Genomic DNA, 21,145 nt, shown 5'->3' on the forward strand with positions numbered 1-21,145 from the left:
TCTCCTGCTTAAAAGCTCTGATCCTAAGGTTTGTTCACTTTTCATTAAAAAAGTAAGATTAACAGGCTTGAGTAGGTTTAACCTACCAAAAAATGAGAGATTATCTTTGTAATAATTAGAAATGCTAACATAGAATTGAACATGAAATTATGTTATGAAAGTGTAAATCTATATTATTTAATCTTGATGTCGTTGCCACCTACAAACATTTCCTATACTATTATGTCTCACAAGCTTTGAGAACCATTGGTCTAAACTGGCCAGGGCAAGTGGAGTACTAGTACCTTGCAAAACACCTCTAGAATTCATACTTTTGCCCATAAATCATTACAATGATTTTCATAGTGACCTCTGAAGCCAGAGATTCTAATTCAACAGGTCAACAGCTCCAGTCCAACTTCAAACTGTTGTCCCAGCATAATCATTCATCCCATTCCCTTTTACACTCAAATGTGTCCTAATTTGGGATAATCCATTATATTCTCACCAGGTTGATCATTCATCTGCCTATCCTTTTTTGAGCACCTATCCTGGACCTGGCTCTGTGATAATGACTAGAAGTACAAAGGTGAGTAAAATAGTTTCCATCCCTCAAAGAGCTCACAAACAAAAGATCAGGGCAAGGGAAGCATTTAGTGACAATACAAGTGACAAAGATCATGCATAGGTCTGTGCCTTGTGCTGCAGGAATCACAGGAGGGAGAGCAGATGAGATAAAGGAACACTGCATATTCCTCAGTGAAAAGGGCAAGACCAGCTAACCCATAATGTAGGAACTGTTGAATCAGCTCTACAGAAACAGGTGGGTCTTTGTTTTACTTTGTGTCCATGAATGTTTGGGAAACTTGGTGCAGTAAGGATGAAGGAAGAACACACAGTTCTTCTTCACATTATTTCTTCATTGGTTAGAAAGCATGAGAAAGCCTGCCCATAATTCATTACAATGATTATCAAGGTGACCATAGATTCCAGTTCAACAGGTCCAGTCCAGCTTTGGTTGGTGAATCCTGTAATGTGTAGAGATAGATAAAAACATTTCAGAGGAAAGATAATCTCCACAATTTACTAGTTTTAAAACATAGATCATGTTGCTAATCTGCTTCAAACCTGTCATGGGTTGATCACTGTTGTGAGAATAAAATCCACACTCCTTGCCAGGGTCCACAGGCTCTGCCGTTCCTCTGAAGCCACACACCTCTTGTTATTCACTTTAGCGCGCTAAGCTTTGGTCATCTTCCAATATGCCAGGTTCTTTCCCTGGAGCTCTTGTCTGTATTTTTGCTTTCCTTCTGCCTGGAGAACTCTTCCTCCAGTACTCTAAGACTCTGATTTATCTCATGCTCCAGGTCTCAGCTCGAATGTCACCTGCTAGAGGGCCCTTCCCTAGTCCACTACTCCCATCCGCCTCACCTGGCTCATCGTGTTCATCATCTTCATAGCACTGACCATGGTATATCTGTTTCTTGCTTATTGTCTGTCTTTCCCATGTAGGGAAGAGCATGACTGTAGTGTCCCCTGTGTCCAGGACAGCGAGAGGCAACAAAATTAGTGATCAACAAACATTTGATTGGATAAATAGAAGCGTTTGGGAGAAAAAAGAAAATATTGCCAAGTACTTATTTAATCAAAATGATTCATAAAAATCGTTAAAAAAATGTTCTGTCCTCATTCAGCTTTGGGAACAGATAAAACAGGAAAGAGAAGGACTGAAGTCTGGGTTTCCAGGTTTGTAGAAAATTGCTAAGGTTGAGAAAAGACCAAGTGGTAAGAGCCTTATTGTAAAAATTAAAAATTATTCACCCCTCCAGTGGTAGTTGCCACGGGATACAATAGTCTGGATTTGCAATGAGGCTGCAAAGTATTTTTATGCTTTGAATATCCATTTCCAGATTACACAAAGGACTTCTCAGGTGACCTTGAGTAAGCCATTTTGGTAAGTTTCTGTGTTACTTAAATGAACCATCTCTATGGAGAGGAGAGAAGAGATGAGGCTTCTTAATTTACATTTGTAAAGACACTTTGAAATCTCTGGATGAAAGAACTTCTGTAGAGAGGTACAGAGAGTGAGGTAACATGCTGGGTCAAACTCTACCCTTTTCTAGAAGCAGACAGGAGTAGGCAGGCTTCAGGACACTTAAGGAGAGCCTCTGGCACATTATTTTTCAAATCAATCTTCTAAGAAAACACCTTACTTTCAGTACATTGAGTGCTTTAATCACATGTATAAGTTATTATTCTAGTAATTATTTCCTTTAACATTTCCCTCCTAAAATCCCAACTTTGTGTAAAGGGAATTTTTAGGCAGATTTGCTTGTGAGGTTTTCCCTCTATAACACTTTATTTAGTGTTTTTCATTCTTACCCTACATTAGTGGCATTCAGTTCCTAAGCATGACCGTCTCTGCTGCTGAGCTGATTGAGACCCAAATGAGGTCATTTCATCAATTCTAGACAGATGTTTACAAGTTACAGTCAGAGATTAAAATAAGCTCAGGAAGGAGAAAAGAGAGAATTTCAAAGAAAGCTGCCAGTCTATGAGTTAATTATATCCATTTATAAGAATGGTATTAATAGTTACTTAGGAAATAATTCCAATAGAACATTTTCTTAGGATAATGATCTCTTTCAGCAAGGCAAATACAGAGTCAAAGATAAGACATTAATTGTAAAACTGTCAAGGCAAAAGCCACGCTTAAAAAAAAATAAAAAGAAACAGGCAACCACCTTTTCCAGCATGCTACACCAATTATATACTTTTGAATGTGCCCAAATGACCATATAGCTTTCTTTACATTTTTCTTGACCTTATAATTGTGTTTTCTTTGGGAGAGAGGTAGGCATTAAGTAATTTAATTACTTGCTTTCAGGAATAGGAAGGATATGCCTTACTGCACCTCGCTTTTCCTGAAAGAGAACCAAGTTCCTTGACCCTTCAAGGGTCAGACAATGGGTTCAAGACAAGATGCTTTTCCTTGGAACTGCCCCTTGAGAAGACTGCAGATATTGATATTCTTTTTCTGTTCATCATATCTTTTTGAGATTCTCTTTAACTCCTTCACATTTGAAATCTCTTCTTCCTCAGAAGATAGCCAGTCCCCTTCTTGCTGCTCAGAAGCCATATGTAGCTGAGTTCTTTCCAGGTCAAGGACTACATGTTGTCAGTGATCACCCACCAACTCATTACTGGGTGCATCCTAGACCATATCCACGATTCTAGTTATGTGAATACTGTGCATGGAGCCACAGGAGAGGTTACCCACACCCAACCTCAGTGTTCGGGATCTCTTCTTGTCTCCTCATACATGGACTGTGTGAATGGAGTGGGGCCAATCTACTGGGTACTCTAGATCATATTTCTGTTTCGTGTACCAAAGTTTTCTCAGCTTTTCAACTAGTTGTCTTAACAGATGCCCATCACTTTATGCTGGCTGGAAAGATGGAATGCAAAGTCCCTAGGAACTGATTTGTAAAAACCTGTCCCACCCTCCAATTCATCACCTTGACAACATAGTATTGAACATTATGACATGATAGAACAATTGAACTACTAAATTCCTGTGGGTAAGGCATCCAAAACAAACACTAAAATACTGTAAAGAGAATGTTTGGTATTTTAAAATGAGTAACTTTTTGATGACTACAGGATTTTCTCTACCTTTTGACAGGACACCTAATTTGTTCTGTTTGATTGGCAAAGAGCTCAATTATCTTGACTTAAAAGAAAGTAACTCAGGGTGTCATCACCATCACCTCCTCAGCCCACATCAAATATTTGTTGAGCATCCACTGAGTGTAAAGCATGTTACGGTATATATGCTAAGAAAACACATCCTTCTCTGCAAAGGAAGGCATTCTTTAAAGGATGAATCCAAACAAATGGGAATACCCAATTTTCAGTCACTTATCAGAGCACAGCGCAGACAGGTAAGCTTGGGGTATATCGAGAGGGCTAGTTACAAGGTCTACACATGGACACATCTTTGTGCCCAGCTACTGTTTCTGTAAGTTGTCTCAGAATCCCCCACATTTAGAAATGGCATCAAAATCCTGCAGGGACTATAGAAAATGAAATAAAATATACCATTTGTTTAGAACAGCCTCTCACTTTGACACTCATCAGGCAGTATCTGTGTTCATGTCTAACCTGCTAACCCATTAACTAGCCTCATAATGATAAGCCTAGTACCTGCTTCCGAGGCTCACCAAAAGTTTTCAGGTAGGACTGTGGCATGGTAAAACAGCAGAGCTTTGAGAGAGAGACTTGGATTTGAGTCCAGCTTAACCACTTATTTAGTGTCATGTCTCTGTAGGTAAATGACTAAATCTTATTTCTGTTTCCTCATCTCTCAGATGGATATAAGAGCACTGAATTCATGTAGTCATGCAAGGCAAATGAGATCAGGTGTAAAGAGGCATATAGCAATAGAAAGCCTGAAAGTAATAAGTGCTCAAGAAACAGGAATCATTTTCTAATTTCGCTCCTTTTGAATTGAAGTCTCTGTGTCAGTGGATGAAGGACACAAGGACTTTTAGCAACTGTGATTGCTTTCTCCTATGAAATTTATGCACATTGCATTTAAGGTCTATTTTAATTTCATGGCAACTGTATACAACCCTGTATTATCTCTCATGTTATTTATTGTCTTAATCACATGACTCATAAGTTATACACTTAACCATACTATGTAATTTTCTCTTCAGCTGAATGAAAAGTCCTTGTGCACAGGCCTATTAGCAGCTTTTATACATGTATTTTAGAGTATATTTAGAATGTTCATTACGTATTTTTCTAGTGACTAAAACTTAAATAACATGATAAATACTTAAGATCAAACCATGATACATGTTTGGTTTTTGTTTTGTTTTGTTTTGTTTTGTTTTGTTTTGTTTTGTTTTGTTTTTGAAGGCAGGAACTACAGTGTACAGGTACTTACTGAAGGTTTGATGTATGTAGGACTTTGTCTTCATAGAGTAGTTCTTCCCATATCATTGGCTGCTATGTTTTGATCTTGCAAATTTTAGCATTCCTAGGATGTAGAACTGTGTCTTCTTTCACATAGAAAATATTCTATATATGTCTGATGCATAAGTGGATAGTCTTAGTATAAATGTTGGTGAAATTGAAACATGGGAGTATAACTCTATGAATTAAGAGGGATATACACATAGTCAAGGGGAAAATATGGTTATAGATTATCTAAGAAGCTTCATGCAATCTAGGTCTTACAGCTCCCTTTAGCTTGGTGGGTCTGATATACGATGCTGTATCATCCAGGTGAAGTGGGTCCCAAACAGCACAACAACTCATCGTAACAAGCTAACTCCCAAGAGTCTAACAAAAAACTATGCTTAAACCTCTGCTGAATATTCCATGGGGTAAAAAGAAAAGAAATGGTTGTTTGAAATTATTTTAGGATTTGCAAACTTGAAACAAACATGTTGGTGCTAGAGTTCACTAGCTTTAGGGGTCCTCAAGTGAATAGGTCCTACCTTGCACCTGAAAAGCAATTAGCCTCACAATTCATGAACATTTATCTTACAGTTCTATGAAATTGTGGCTCTATTGTGGGTAGTGGCAGGAGCATTTTAGAAAGTAAACAATTCCTTGAATTCAGTTGTTCAATATTGTGCTTTGGGGAACATCAGGGTAAATTCTACACACAGCCCTACCCTCTAACTTAGATTTTGGTAAGGATCACCCTCTAACTTAGATTTTGGTAAGGATCCAGATATATGTACAAATAACTCAAATATAAGGTAGACTGATAAATGAGACACAAAATATATCTTAGTAATTACGACTTACATATTACTTTACAAAAGGCAAAATTTTCGCTCTACTATTCACCTTGCATGTTTTGATTTCTCACTACTCCCCACTCAAAAAGATTATTAAATAGCTGGAAGATTTTAAGATATCAGAAGTAAACACTTCTTCAGGCTCTGTATGGAAGATCCTGATCACACTTACCACCTGAACTTCTACTTTACTAAATATATAATCTCACTGATGGCTCATTTTAGTCACATGCAATAGTATTAAAGTCCTAAAATTTCTAGTAAACAAGGAATTTCCTCTAGCAACATGATGAATGGCCCCAAAACTGCCACTTATGATCACTCGACCTTTTAGGACTTCCTGTTACTTTGGTAGTGTTGTTAAAAAGGCACTCCTCTCCACCCAGCCTCAGGGGAACTCAGGCAGACAGACTCTCACTATTAAAAGACTCCTGGGGGACTTTCTGGGTGTCTCAGCTGCTCATCTTCCCTGATCTTGTCCTCCCTAATGCAGCACAGGAAATAATGAACTTGTGGATGTAAATTTATTCTCTGTTAATAATAAGCTAACCTAGGGATGATTCTGTTTGCAGAACCCCAAACAGATTTACCCCAAACAGATGTTCTGACAGTTGTTCTTTCAGGACCAGACTTTGCAATCTCCTTGATTTATTTGTTTTGTTTTGTTTTCAAGTGAGAAGGAAAAAAAAAAAGGCCCACTGAAGTCATTTTTTTTTTGGCTAAAGTCACAGTGTTCAGAATAATTGAAGAGTTTCTTTGGTTTTAGACTCCAAATAATAGGAATAGAATGTAGAATATGATGTTTGTATCCCTGCAAAGAACCATCATTGTACATTTTTTTTTTGTCCAAATGATGCTGCTACCTATTCCCATAGGCAATTTCTGATCAATAGAGTTAGAATTTAAGAAAAGAAAATCTAGATCTGAAATGCCTGGATTCAAACCCAGATAATAGCAATATATTGGCCATAATCATATTTTATCCAATGGAGGCTTGAAAGCATCCCAGTACAATTTCTGGGAACAAAAAAATGGATACAATATGGGCCTGGCATTTACAGTATTAATATCTCCCAGCATGATTGTGTCTGATCCAGGAACCCGCTCTTAGAGATCTAATTCTGCCAATAAGTATCTGGATGCCCTCACCAAGTCCCTTAATTTCTCCAAATCTCCATTTTATCATCTGTATGAGAGTGAGACATTCTCTAAAGTTTTCATTTGCTCAAAATCCTATGACTGGTTTCCTCTTTGCTGAATGTTGGTAGTTCTATATGCCCATGAGTTGTCTGAAGCAAAACGAAATGATTTTAGAATTGAAATCACTTTGAGCTCCAGGAACTACATTTTTTCCAAAGTCAAAGGCGAGCTGGCCTCTTCACTCAATTATCAGAAAGTAATTGGGGTGAGAGTTAATACATTCAAACAGAAGGAAGAAGGTATTCTGGTTGGCTTGCCAGCTTACTCTCCATCTCAAGGAAAGTGAATATAATGCATGTTGGAATATGCATTTGCCAACCAGATTGGTTTTCTTCGGAGACGTGCACGGGCCTCAGATACACCAGTCAGTAGACAACAGGTTGTTACCCTAGCGATGCCCATAATCAGCTGCCTACTTCTTCCTCAAGTCCAACATGGAAATCAATGTGATGAGTGATTTAGTAAAAACACACAGACAACAAACCTCCTTTTTTTTAATCCCTGGGGGGAAAAAACAACAACAGGAACTTTTATATGAAAAAACTGTTTTGTAAATTTCCCACTATGAAACAAACTTCCAGATTTCATTAGCATTGAATTTGGTCTTGGTGCACGTATTCCCACCCCCTTAGAGGCATTTAATCTCTCAGGGTCAAGTACCTTCAAATAGCTGCTATCTCAATTTGTAATAAAAGACACTTTGTTTTTAGTAGAAGAAAAATTCTGCTATAAATCCCTCTCCTGTCGACAGGCAGAACATCTTTAGAAAATGAGAGAAAGATGCCCAAGCGGTCCTCTCTAAAAAACCAAAAAAACCCAAAAATCTGATTCTATTATTTTCTATAGCTACAGGTCTGTAACAAGTTCATTTCTGAACAACAACAACAACAAATGGGGGAGGGGTCCATGGAATGAAATTATACAAAGTTGTTCCCTGTTTTTGAAGATGGTAATACATTTAATAAATAGGCAATGAGCTTGATGAGCAAACTTGTATAAAAGACCTGCTTTGTGCTAGTCACAGTTCTGGACTTTACAAAGACACAAGAACACATGAAGTATCATAGTCCCCTTGGGGTTCATTACAAAACTCTCACTATTTTCATAGATGTTTGAGGATTATCATGATTTTAAAAAAATGCTTACTGATACCAAGATTCCAATACTGTGTGCCTAGAAGAGGGGTGATACATAGGATATCTATCTGTAATATATAATGGTATACTGTAGAAACATGTGATACTGGTAGATATGGATCTACTTGTAAGTGATGGGACGAGACGAAAAAACATGCGGGCTTAGGGTTCAAGATGACACCGAAAAGGAGTTCAGTGTGGCACATGGCAAGATGACCATACATCTTCAAGCATAGAATATCCTGGATGTGGCTGGGGATCACTTCCCAAAAGGAGGCATCTATATGATAACACTTTACCCTGTTTATGAAGAGAACTAGAAATGGCAGGTGTGGCTTGAATGACCTACTGAGTCCCTATTGGTTATTGACCAAAGAAATTCCTAATATTAGAGACATCCACTCATAGTGAGGAAGGAAAAGATGGGGGTGGGGAGGAGAAAAACAATACACAACAAGGTGAGAAAAAAGAAACTGCTAGGCTGTGCTCGCTGTGCTCTAATCCCTGAGTCAGGGGTGGAGACGGATGAAACGGACACATCCTCTCCCCGAGACTTGCCTAATGTAGCATGATCCAGTTGCACGTCTTTTCCAGCAAAATCGTCTATTAAGGTTTTTTGACATGAGCCTCCTCATTGCCCTGAAATCCGAAGAATTCAATGGACTGATTCTTTGTCATCTGGTTGAACCCCACTGAGAGAAAAACTCGCCTGGGAGGCTGTAGATGCCACTGTCAGCCTCACCCATACTCATCAAAGGTGAATACTTTGGCTCATTGACTTTTTCTAAGGAAGTGACATTCCTATTTAGTATTGACTTACTTGCAGTTTTCATGGAAAGCATTAAGGACACCTGTCCAAAGTTTGTACATAGAGAAAAGTGACACACTGAAAATTAATAATGACAGGCAGAAATTAATAATGAAAAGGAAGAAAAGGAAAAAAAAATCAAGGTTTACTCGGATTTGGCTTTTGGTAGGCCTCTCCACAGTGCTATTCAATAGATATTGTTTATACAGCCTTTGCTCATCCAAATAAATGAATACTTGGATTTAAAAGGATGACAGATGGGGTGGTGGTCTCTTTTATATTTTGAAAATAAATTAATGGCAGCATTTTTCTAAAGAAAGACCTCATTTTTTGCTTAAATTATTCGATGTACAAAAACTCATGTACCTTCAACGTTTTAGGAATAGATTTACTCATGCTGTATTGATATATCACAGACCACAAGTGCCAGTGGCATGCCAGTATATGTAAGTTGTATCTGCACAGGCCACTCTGCATAGAAATTCTTCAAGCTACCTCCAGCTAGAAGTTGACTAAATAAATAACGGTGAGGAAACTCTTGGAGAAAAACCAAATGTTTAGGGATTAGAGAGGAGGTTATAAATATCACATTTTATGGCTGTCTTACTAAAATGTATCACCATGCCCAGTTTAGCTATTTATAGTTATTTTAATAACACTGAAAGTGTTGTCTTTTGTTTCTGCTACTTGCAAATCAACTACTCTGTTCTCTTCAAATAATAGTAATGATAACCATTTAGTGTTTTCCCAGGCTCTCAGCTACCTAATGAACATGTCCTATCTCATAATGCTCATCATAAGCCTGTAATGTTGGTAATATTATACAAATGAAGAAACTAAGGAAGAGAGAAATTATATAATTTGCCCAATATCATGCAGTAGTAAACAGGCAGTTTGGCTCCAGAACTCCCTTTTAAACAGAACACCATCCTTCACTACCTGACCACATCTGTTGATTTAAATATAGAATCTGTAGTTTGTCACTTACAACTCTTTAAGCCTTACTTTAGTTGACCCTTCCAGATTTATCTCTTTTATTTCAAAACTTCTCCACACACATCCCAGACTCTGGCCAACCACGACTGGCCATTTCCCCAGACATCCTGAACTTTCCCATTTCATAACTTTACTGTCAATTTAAAATGCAGTCACTTGTTAAGGGCAGAGGGAAAAGTGAAACCATTTTAAAATATATACAGATATATAATAATTACTAAGGCTAACATTTATTGACCAATTACTATTTGTCAAGAGCTGTATTAATCCATTTACATGAATATATAATGGATTCAATTCCATGTAATAACACATAATACAAATTGTCATGCCGATGTCACAGAAGAGGAAACCAGGTCTTAGGGAAGTTAAATATACTGTCCAAAAAAACCCAGCTGATAAGTAGCAGAGTCAACGACCTGAACTCCAAGTCTCTAATGAGCAAGATTTTAACCAAACATTCTAGGCTGCATCTATTCTAAATTCTAATTTTCATTATAGTTGTTTGACAGTAAGTTTTATATCTCCCTGCTAAACTGCATACTTCTTGGAACAAAGGCTAGGTTTCACATATCCAACCCCTCCCTTAGCCCTAAACACACACACAAATTTCTGAGCACGATAATAAGCAGAGGCAAACTAAGCAAGTGAAGTAAGGAAAGGCAAAGAATTCCAAAGAAAAGTGTCAACTCCGTGACTTCTGGGCTATGGAATCCTTGGGAACAATCTGCCTCCCCTGCCCCTTGAAGTATCACACCTGTTAAATGGACATTATTTTTGCCCCTGGGTACATTGACATGGAAGCGGATTATTGCAGAAAAAGCCAATATGCAGTGGGTCCTCTTCTGGATGGCTCTGCCAGAAGTATCCCCAGGTAGAAATGAGTCACAGCCCCTCACCTTGCTATGAATGCTGTGTAAGTGTTGTGGTTTGTGAACACACGGGAACCAACCATTAATTCAGGCTTCTCAGAGATTACAAAGCCCCCAGAGACTGTAAAATCAGGTAAAAATTTTGAAAGGAGCACGTTCTCTGGGAGGTTTTTGTATCCCCAGTTATAATTCCAGCAGTCTGAAAAATATGTATGTAAATTAAAGAAAGTTATTTAAAAATTCCAGAACCAGAAGATATTAATAAATCTGATTTTGGTTCTAAAATGGGCAAAGATTCTAGTCAGCAAAATTTGAGACCACTTCTAATTTTATCTGACCCATTTGGTTACATGCTGCTCCTTGTGACAATATCAGTGCCCAGGGTATTATAGAGAACTAGCAAGGTGTGTAGAAAGAATGCAGGACTCAAAGTCAAGAGACATGGATTCAAGGTCAGATCAGACTGTCACTTAAAAGCAGAGCAAGCTGGTCCCTTGAGCCTCATTTTCATATGTAAATTGGAGATGGTTTGACCTATTGACTTTGTATTCTTAGTACAAAAACCCCCATGAAATACTTCGCAGTTTGTAAGGTCTACAACATAAAATGCATTAATCAGTGGAGGGTTGTAGCCAACATAAAGACAATATGTGATACATGTTTTCTATTTGATTATAAGAGAGAATATGGGGCAGCTGGGTGGCTCAACCATTAAGCGTCTGCCTTTGGCTCAGATCATGATCCCAGAGCCCTGGGATCTAGCCCCACATTGGGCTCCCTGCTCGTGGAGGACTGCTTCTCCCTCTCACGCTCCCCTTGCTTGTGTTCCCTCTCTCACTGTCTCTCTCTGTCAAATAAATAAATAAAATCTCGGGGGAAAAAAAAAAGAGAACAGAGTTTTTTTCTCTCTACCCCCTCCTTTTCTTCCTAACTCTATTCACTTAACATATTTACTGGCCTAATATGTGCCAGACATTGTATTAGGTGCTGGGAATACAGTAGCAAACTAGTCAGATAAGATACCTTGTGGTTGGGGGGGGGGGGCAATCAATGCATGTGTAAATAAATAAATGAATAATTTCTGAGGAAGAGAAGCACTATGGAGATAATGATAAGTATTATAAAAGAACTGTTTGAGGAGGAAACACATAGTCTGCAATCTAAATGATCACAAAGAGTCTCTGGTATGGAAGAAAAAGAAAAAGTGAGAAGAATATTCCAGAAAGAGAGAACAGCAACTGCAAGTCCCTGAGGCTGAAATGATCTTGGCATGTTTGAAAGACAGAATCAAGGCCCCTATATTAGTAGCATAAAGAATGAAGAAGAGGGTATTACAAGATACATTGAACAGGTAATACATGTAGGAACGGCATTGGAGACTGGCAAAGAATTAGATTTTATCCTAAATGCAGTGGAAGCCATTAGATAGTTTTAAGCAGGAGAGTGACTTAATCTGCTTTGCATGGTCAAGATCTTTGATAAAATCAAGTAAAGAGTTAGAGTCTTTAAATATTAAAACATTGAGTTTTTTGTTAAGAGAGGCAGGCAATATTTAGCTTTTAAAAAGTGGAGATTTCCATGGTGCAGATTAATAGACATCTCAATCTCAACATTCCAAAATTGAGATTTCTCTCTAGTAGTCTTCCTCTTTCAGAAATGGTCATTAAATTCTTCTAGCTTTGGAACAAAAAACATGAAGTCATCTTGGATTCATCCAATTCATCAGCAAAGCTGGAGGCTATTTCTCACCTTCTTCATTGCTAGTACCAAGGCCCAAGTCATATCACCCTGTGCAAATAATCGCAACGGCCTCCTAGCCAGCCTCCCTGCTTTCAACCTTGTCTCTCTGCAGGTTGTTTTCAACACAGCTGTCAGAGGGAGTCTGTTAACACGAAAGTCAGATGATACTATTTCTCTGTCCAAAACCTTCCATTGCTCTCTCATCTCAGAATCCAAATCAAGGTCCTCACAATGTCATACAAGATTTGCCTCTCTGTCTGCCTTTCCTGCCAAGTTCCTGCTTCAGCCAAAGTGGCCTTCTTGCTGCTCCTTGAACACTCATGCCTACTCCACCTCAGGCCTTTGCTCTTCCTGGCCCTTCTGCATAAAATACATTCTGTGGATGTCCATAAGGATTTCTCATTTGCCTGTTTCAGGACTTTACTGAAATCCCATCTTCTCACTGAGGTCATCTTCAGCTACCCTCTCTAAAATGGCACCACTGTCCCCAACACTCCCTTTCTCCATTCTGAGCTTTATGCTTTTCCGTAGTACTTACTCACCTCCACCATACAATAGATTCCAGTTATTTCTTTGGCTCAAACTAGAATATGATTCTCCAAACTAAAATGTAAGCTCTGTAACAGCAAGATTGTTGGTCTGTTTTATTCATTGCTGTGTTCCCAATACTACGTAGTAGGAGCTCAATAAATATTTATGCCCCAGATGAAGAATCTGAAATTCACAAGTCTCCTCCTGAGGTCAGTCATTAGCATGGAAATAGCCCAGGCCCCATTCTCCAGACCCAAGCTGGAACCCTGGATGGATTGGGAGAGGGGCAGTAGGCAAAAAAGATGGCAGGAAAATTAGAGAAGTGTTAGGAAGGCCTGTGAGAGAAGGCACTCTTGGATGCCCTTGACAACAACACTGACTTGGTAAGGAAATAGGGCCATGTAATTCAACGTCTTCTAGACTTTAAGTACGTTCATGATCAGTAAGATTGGTTTGTTTTTATTGATTTGCTGGTAACGTACTATATATAAATTATCCTGTGACAGAGGTAATAACACTAATCATAATCATGGTAATAATGGCTAGAATTTATTGAAAACTGTTGCAGTTATCACTAATAACTAACTAACCCACAATCAGCTTAAAACAGCCATTTATTCATATTCATAGATTCTACAAGTCAATTCAAATGGCATAGCGAGAAAATTTTTTCCATGCTTCATAATGGCTGGAGCCTCGGCTAGGAAAACTTGATTGCTCGGAACTGAAATCAAGTGAGGGTGTCTTTATTTACACAACTGGCAGTCAGTGCTGGCTGTTGGCTGGGACCTCAACTAGAACTTTTGACCAGGTACCTACTTGTGGTCTGTCCATGTGCCTGGGCTTCCCTAGGGTAAGCAGCAGGCCTTTTCCATGGTAACTCAGTGCTCCAAGAGGGAGTATCCCAGCATACAAGGCAGAAGCTGCAGTGCCTTTCATGACCAGCCTTGGAAGTCACAAAGCATCATTTCCACCGTATTCTGGGTCCAAAGCAATCGGAAGCCACAGAGAGGACATGAACCCCACCTCTTGATGTCAGAGTAGCTGATCACATTGTAAAAGGACATAGGGGATGAGAGATATTGTTGCAGTCACCTATAGAAACTCACAGAAACTATGATAAGCATTTTACATAATTATCTAATTTAATTCTCATAGTATCCCAAGTTAGATAGTCAGATTATCTCAAATTTAAAGTAAAAGAAAACTGAACAGCAGAAAGTTCAATGTCTTGCTCGAGATCACATTGTGGAGATCTGGTGTTGCTGAAAGCCAGGTGAATGTATAACTAACTCCCGAGTTCGTGCTGTAACTGATATATCTTCCCCAGGGCCAGGGGAGTCTCAATAAACAAAGTGATGTGGGTTGGGGCAATAATGCAGAAATCAAAGGGACTGAAAAGGGGAGATGAGTAGGAAAAGAAAAAGAAAATCAGTAGGGGCTAGGGCACAATGAATGTACCTGGTCAATGTTCAATTATCATTTAGTGATTTGATTTATTTTACTTAACAGGATATGGAAACAGCATAGACAATCCAAATCCTCCTATTCTTCCTAAGTTAACACAAATCAAATACTTAAAATTTAATTAAAAATTCAAGCACCATCAAAGTTCCATACTAACCATTTCATTCCATTATATTTTAAACATTTTGAAGAAAAAATCTGATTATTTGAATGTTCTCAATATTTTGCTCTTTAAATGTTAGTGGATGTAACTCAATGCCAAATTTGGCTTGATTTTATCCTAATGACTTCTGCAAAATAGCTATCATTTATTCACTAAGCAAATGGAAGTAATCTGATGATTTTTTAATGCTACCTGGAATTATAGTCAGTGCCTTTTCGATAATGTACTCCTGGGCATAAACTTAAGATCCTGCTTTGTATTGAAAAGTTCACATTAAAATACTCTTCTCTGTGAACATAATAGTAGAAAACAGAAGATCAACCAGCTGATAGGTAGCCTGCTGGAGACCATCTCTCTGCTCATATGTCACCTGATCTCTGGAATACAGCATCCCCATAATTCCACTCCCCAGCACACTTCGACAGCTCCCCTAATGTCCTTGCAACCAAGAGCAGAATACTCACCATGGCCACAAAGCCCCTCACCTGATGTCCCACTTCCTTGTTGCCTCTATCTTCCAGATATTCTGAATTTCTTTAATGTCTTTGAACATGTCAGTCTTCCTCTCACCTCAGGACTTTTGCAGATGGTGGTTCTTTGAAATGTTCTTACTTCCTCCATACATCTTGCCAACCCTATACTCTAAGTCTCATAGCAACCATCACTTGCTTGAGGAAGTTTTCCCAGATCTTTCTGACCAGGTCAAACCCTCCATCCCCTCAAATATGCTCTTAAAGTTATAGTCCTTTCCTTCAAGGTATCCATGACAGTGTGACTTCACATGTATTTTAGTGTGATTCTCTGATTAGTTTCTATCCCTCTCAGTAGACTGTAAGTGCCTCAAGGACAAAGACTATGTGCATATTTGCTCTGCAATCCCCAGCATCCAGCACAGTGCCAGGCCTGTTACTCAGTAAATTACATGTTAAATAAGTAAATGGAGGAACAAGTGTTAAAATAAATAAAAAATTATAATTCAGGTTTTTGAGGGTCTCAACCAGCTTTCTTAAAAGAATCATTAAAATCTTCCCATATCCAGAGCTTTCTAATCTTATTATCTCCATAGTCCATAATCTGATGGTAAGCGAAAACATTAATAATGCATAATTCACACACAATTTTCACTTTTAAGGAGTTTCACATTAATTACTACATTTCATTTGACTTACAGATAAAGAATATGAAGCTCAAAATGCCTCAAAGACACAAAGTCAGAATTCTAATCATACCACCACGACTCCTGGCAGATCTAAAAAAGGAAGGTGAGGAACTGGAAATTGGGTCCACTTCTGAAGACCTGTTGGGAAAGATATTTGAAAATAGAGGTATTTCTTAAACCCCAAACAAAAACACAGATTTAATTTATTAAAGGGGTTAGCTTGTTAAAGTTGAGATAGATTGGGTCATGTATCTATCTGGCCAGAGACTATACCTGATAGGGAAGTATAAAAGTAGAAAAGAGGGGCTCCTGGGTGGCTCAATCAGTTAAGCATCTGACTCTTGATTTCAGCTCAAGTCATGGTCTCAGGGCCGTGAGGTCAAGGCCCATGTCGGGCACCATGCTCAGTGAGGAGTCTACTTGAGATTCTCTCTATCCCTCTGCCCTCCCTCTGCTGATGTGCTCTCTCTCTCTCTCTCTCTCAAAAAAAAAAAAAAAAACAAAAAAACCCAAAAACCAAAAAACAAAACAAAACAAAAAAAACACCCTACCAAAAAAAGGAGAAAAGAAGACTATCAGGTCAATTCCATGGCTTAGAGAGCAACTGTCACCAGTTTCTCCTTCATGTGTCTGTTTTGTGCTTATTATTTATATTGTACAAGCAACTAACTTATAGATTCTGCTATTCCTGATTTGCCTATACAATACAATTTAGCATTCCATTATCCACCTGGCTCTCAATGTTTCCTGTGAATACTCTTAGTCTCACAACAAAAACAAAAATTGTAAGAACTGTATTTAAGCACAACTCAGTGCTCCACACACAAGGGTCTTAAAGATCATTTGACCCAAAACATCTTTTACAGACTTCATTGAGTACAGTCAATCCCAAAAGAGATGACCAAGAAGCTGAGTACAGATTTTGATACTGCTGAGTTAGAAAGACAAAAATTGGAGTCCTAATTCCACTAAGGTTGAGGAGTCCTGGAAACTCTCCATGCTTTGCTTTGGGTACCTTAAAGACCCATATGCCATAAATACATCAATCTTCACCATGGTAGAAGCCCTGATTCAAATCATCTGAATCCTTGAATTTGAGTTAAGGTAATCCAGGACTTCTATTGGCTCTAGCCTCCTACTAGAAACAAAATCCTCTCTGGAGGAATACCATTTTAGAGCTAATTTTACCCTGGTATTTTTTTCAGATACAGTGTCTTGAGTTCAATAAAAACCCAATCAAGCCCAAGAAGAAATAAGAGAAAGGGATGACAAACCAAGAGGGAAAAACAGACAAGATCAACAGACTCATATGGCATCCGAATGATAGTATCATGAGATACAGACTATGTTTAATATGCTCCAAGAGATGATATACATAATTGAGAATTCTGATAGGGAACTGGAAACTATCTAAAAACCAAGTGGAAAAACATATAACTGGAAAATACGATAATCAAAATTAAGAACCCAAAGAAGGTTTTTAATAGTTCGGTAAACCTAGCTAAAGAATTAGTGAACATAGGTCAGGAGAAAATATCCAGGAAGAAACATGCAGAAACAAAGGGATTTTTTTAGAAATAGAGAAGAACCAAAACAATATGATCATACTGCGTTTTTAAAAAATAACCTCACTGGGGCGCCTGGGTGGCTTAGTTGGTTAAGCAGCTGCCTTCGGCTCAGGTCATGATCCCAGGGTCCTGGGATCAAGTTCCACTTTGGGATTGAGCCCCACGTCGGGCTCCCTGCTCAGCAGAGAGCCTGCTTCTCTCTCTCCCCCTGCCTGCTGCTCTGCCTACTTGTGCTCTCTCCCTATCTCTCTGTCAAATAAATAAATAAAATCTTTTTTAAAAAATATAACTTCACTGAAGAGGGTGGAGGGAAAAGGTGCTGACCTAAGTAACTCTGGAAATGAAGGGAGAGGTCTGTAAGGTCTGTAAGACCAAAAGTTAAGGGAAACATACATAAGCACAGTTCTCTAGTTGGTAAAGTTGTGTCCCATGGGGTACAGGTTAACAATTCTGAATTTACTACACATGCATACCAGAACTGAACAGTGAAGTAAGTGGACAGCAGATAGGAACTGGTTTCTCACTGTTAGAGAGAGAGTTTACAGATAAGCAAGGGGAGGAAGCTAGAATGATCCACATAGTAATAGATTAGAGAACCAGAGTCATCAAAATGAATTCATATTTAGCTTAATATAGTTATAGATGGTAACACAATCTGCATAATATTTACACGAATACCATATAACATTTATAGGTATGTATACATATGTGGTTAGTATACACATGTCAGACTAGAAGCAATGTCACCCAAGTAGCAATAAGCACACCAAGCACACAGATCTTGATTTTTAACACCATTATCCAATATAAGAAACCAGGCCTCTTCATAGAAATGGTTGATCCTGGGACTGGAATAGGAAATATTCAAAATAAGCCTGGGAAGAATCTATAGTACTCCAAAATAATGAAGTTCACACACACACACACACACACACACACAGAAATACACAAAAAACCCACAAGGATGGTGGTACGTCAAAGGAACCCAAAAGCCAAATAAAAGAGTTCCCAAGGGCCAAAGCTGGGAGAAATTGAATAACAAACTAAATAAAGTATAATGCAAAGTTGCGTTATAACTCCAAGTACAAAATAAATGTCCACAACATAAATAAATGATTGAATAAAGAAATAAATGAGAAAGAAGAGACAAATCTCCTGTGCAGAAGAATTCCAAATAATTTATGTAGATATTCTTCCCCTGAGGAGAAGCATAACTCTTTACTCCTTAAGTCTGGGCTATGCACAGTGACTTCTTTTCAAAGAATACAGTGTGGAAAAGGCAAAAATAGCTTAACTTTATAGTGGAGAAACCTGATAACTGCAAAAATTAGCCAAATGATCAAGGTCAAGATCAGAGTGATAAGTCATGTTGATTGTGTGTACTCTTGAGATAGCATGACAAAAATGGCAGGTTACCTCTGTGGACTTTCTCCCAAAACTCCACAGCCCTAACCTAATCATGAGAAAAGTATCAGCCAGGAGGAGCCTAAGGAAATGAGATGACCAAATGTAATCTGGAATCCTAGAACAGAATAAGAACACTAGGTAAAAAGCAAGGGAATCTTAATAAATGATGAACTTCAGTTAATAATAATGTATCAATATTGGTTCATTCATAAATGTGGACTGTATAAATAATTATAATGTCTGATGAGATTTCACATACATGTAGAATTAAAATATGTGACAATAGCTGAATATTAGATGGGAAAGTGACAAATGCATTACGTAGGGGAAAGTTATTATCTGTTTTATATTATTTATCTAATAAGAATAATGACGATGATGCTAATATGCTATTATGGTGAAATGCCTATCATTTTCTATGAAAAGTCATCTGCTAAGAACTGTATTGTTTTATAGACAAGACTAACATGAGTCCTGTCTCTGAACTACAATGTTGGTACATGGTCCCTAGGTAAGTAAGGAGTTCCTGGTCTTGGAAGTACAAGCAGTGCATCTTGCTTTAATATCTTTTAATACTTAAAATAGCAACCTTATAAAACATAAAACACATTTTTAAAAATGTGTTCCCTTTAAAAAAAACTCTTTAGATTATCAGTTCTTCTGAATTTATAAATTTCAACCTACAAATAATCTTTAGAGAAAGTGGGTAAGGTGGGATACAGTTATATACTGTTCCTCCCAAGAGCACAATGAAAACCTTAAATTCTCAACTGCAACATGGTTGCTGTATCATATCATAGAAGTGGCACCAGCTAAATGAAGCAAGACAGTGAAATGAGATTCTTTTCACGTTTCATAGAACACAGGGATTTGTGGGGGGTTTTCATGGGGGGTAAATACTGAATGTAATATTTCAATCACACCCGAAAGAACACGAGTTAATATTTCATAGCTACTTAATCCACCCATTCAGAAATGGTAATACAAATGTTCAAATATTTATGCTTCGTAGGCAAAACATGGTGCCCTGAATTATTGTATTGTGCTCTCTTATGCCACTGACTTACAATTCATTTCAGATCAGGTAACCAGAAAATCACTGTATTCAACAGTGGAGCACTAGTGATAAAGTCTTTATACTCACAATCCTTTCATTTTTATTCACACACAAGAATTACTTGCCTCCTTGAATAAAATTAAAACATTCACAAAGTCAGTGATTAAGAAAGGTATTAGTGTAAAAAATAGTGTGCCTTTAATTGACCTGATTGCAATTTCCTATCTACTTTGTGTGTAAAATTCAAAGGCTCTTGTGAAAAGAGTGCTTCTACTGAAATATCCTGTTATTCCCAGACATGAGTGCCTTTAATATAATCTTTCCACCTCAACCATAATGAAAGTTGCATGTCGGGTTTTCAACCCCATCCTTTAATGTTCCCAAAAAGTGTTTTGAGAACATGAGTAAGGTCAGAGAGGAACTGCATTATTTGGAATGCTTTTTACTCATTTAATACCCTTCTTTCTACTATCACTATCCCCAGGCTATCAAGGCAGAAAATCAAGTTCAGACAACAGCTTAGACCCTACAGAGTGAATGTCAAGGTTAAGAGGACGTCAAGCACCATGCATGACTTGACAGAGGAATCCCTCCTCTTCTACACTGTAGCAACTTCGAAGTGTGGAGGGTGAGGTAGGGGAGCAGAGCTCATCACTTCCCACGTCCAACGCCTGTACCCCAACCCAATTCTGTTCTTTTCAGAGATACATTTCCTCTTCTATCTCCTCACTGGCCTAAACAATCTAGCAGCATTGAGGGACATTTTAAAACCATATATTGTCATCAAGTACCCCTGGACATGAGGCATACCTCTCATGTCACATCACCTCTTGGGTATCCTTTCCACGAATGCATAATCCCAATCTAATCGTAAGAAAATATCAGACAAACACAAACGGAGACACATGAGACAAAATAACTGGCCAATAATCTTCAAAAGTGTCAAGGTTCCAGGGGTGCCTTAGTGGGTCAGTTGGTTAAGCCTCTGACTCTTGATTTGGGCTCAGGTCATGGGATCAAGCCTGGGTCGTCGGGCTTTGCACTGAGTGTGGAGCCTACTTAAGATTCTCTCTCTCTCTCTCTCCCTCTGCCACTCCCTACCCTGACTTGTGTGCATGCGCACACACTCTCTCTCTAATTTAAAGAAAAAGTATCAAGGTTCCAAAAGACAAGGACAGGCTGAAGCACTATCACAGACCGGAGGAGACTCCGGAGACATGGCGACTAATGCACTGTTGCAACC

At 38.4% G+C, this 21,145-nt stretch overlaps 1 protein-coding gene and 1 long non-coding RNA gene across 18 annotated transcripts in view; one reads left to right on the forward strand and one right to left on the reverse strand.

Annotated features, from left to right (window-relative positions):
• Nucleotides 1-21,145, reverse strand: part of KCTD16 (potassium channel tetramerization domain containing 16) — a 268,317-nt gene that overhangs the window by 203,257 nt on the left and 43,915 nt on the right. The window lies entirely within an intron of this gene.
• LOC148110098 (uncharacterized) overlaps nucleotides 1-21,145 on the forward strand; it is a 51,115-nt gene that overhangs the window by 9,269 nt on the left and 20,701 nt on the right. For 6 of the 17 annotated variants that reach the window (XR_015724531.1, XR_015724530.1, XR_015724529.1 and 3 more), the window contains 2 exons: nucleotides 491-568; nucleotides 15,883-16,036. This is a non-coding gene — a long non-coding RNA (uncharacterized LOC148110098). Of the gene's footprint in view, nucleotides 1-490; nucleotides 569-687; nucleotides 803-7,850; nucleotides 7,890-15,882; nucleotides 16,037-17,075; nucleotides 17,674-21,145 lie in introns of those variants that run through there. The other 11 variants (XR_015724536.1, XR_015724535.1, XR_015724539.1 and 8 more) reach the window with 8 other exon arrangements.

Source organism: Ursus americanus, chromosome 5 (genome assembly GCF_024610735.1).
Source record: "Ursus americanus isolate L20-20 chromosome 5, mUrsAme1.1.p, whole genome shotgun sequence".
Taxonomy (NCBI): domain Eukaryota; kingdom Metazoa; phylum Chordata; class Mammalia; order Carnivora; family Ursidae; genus Ursus; species Ursus americanus.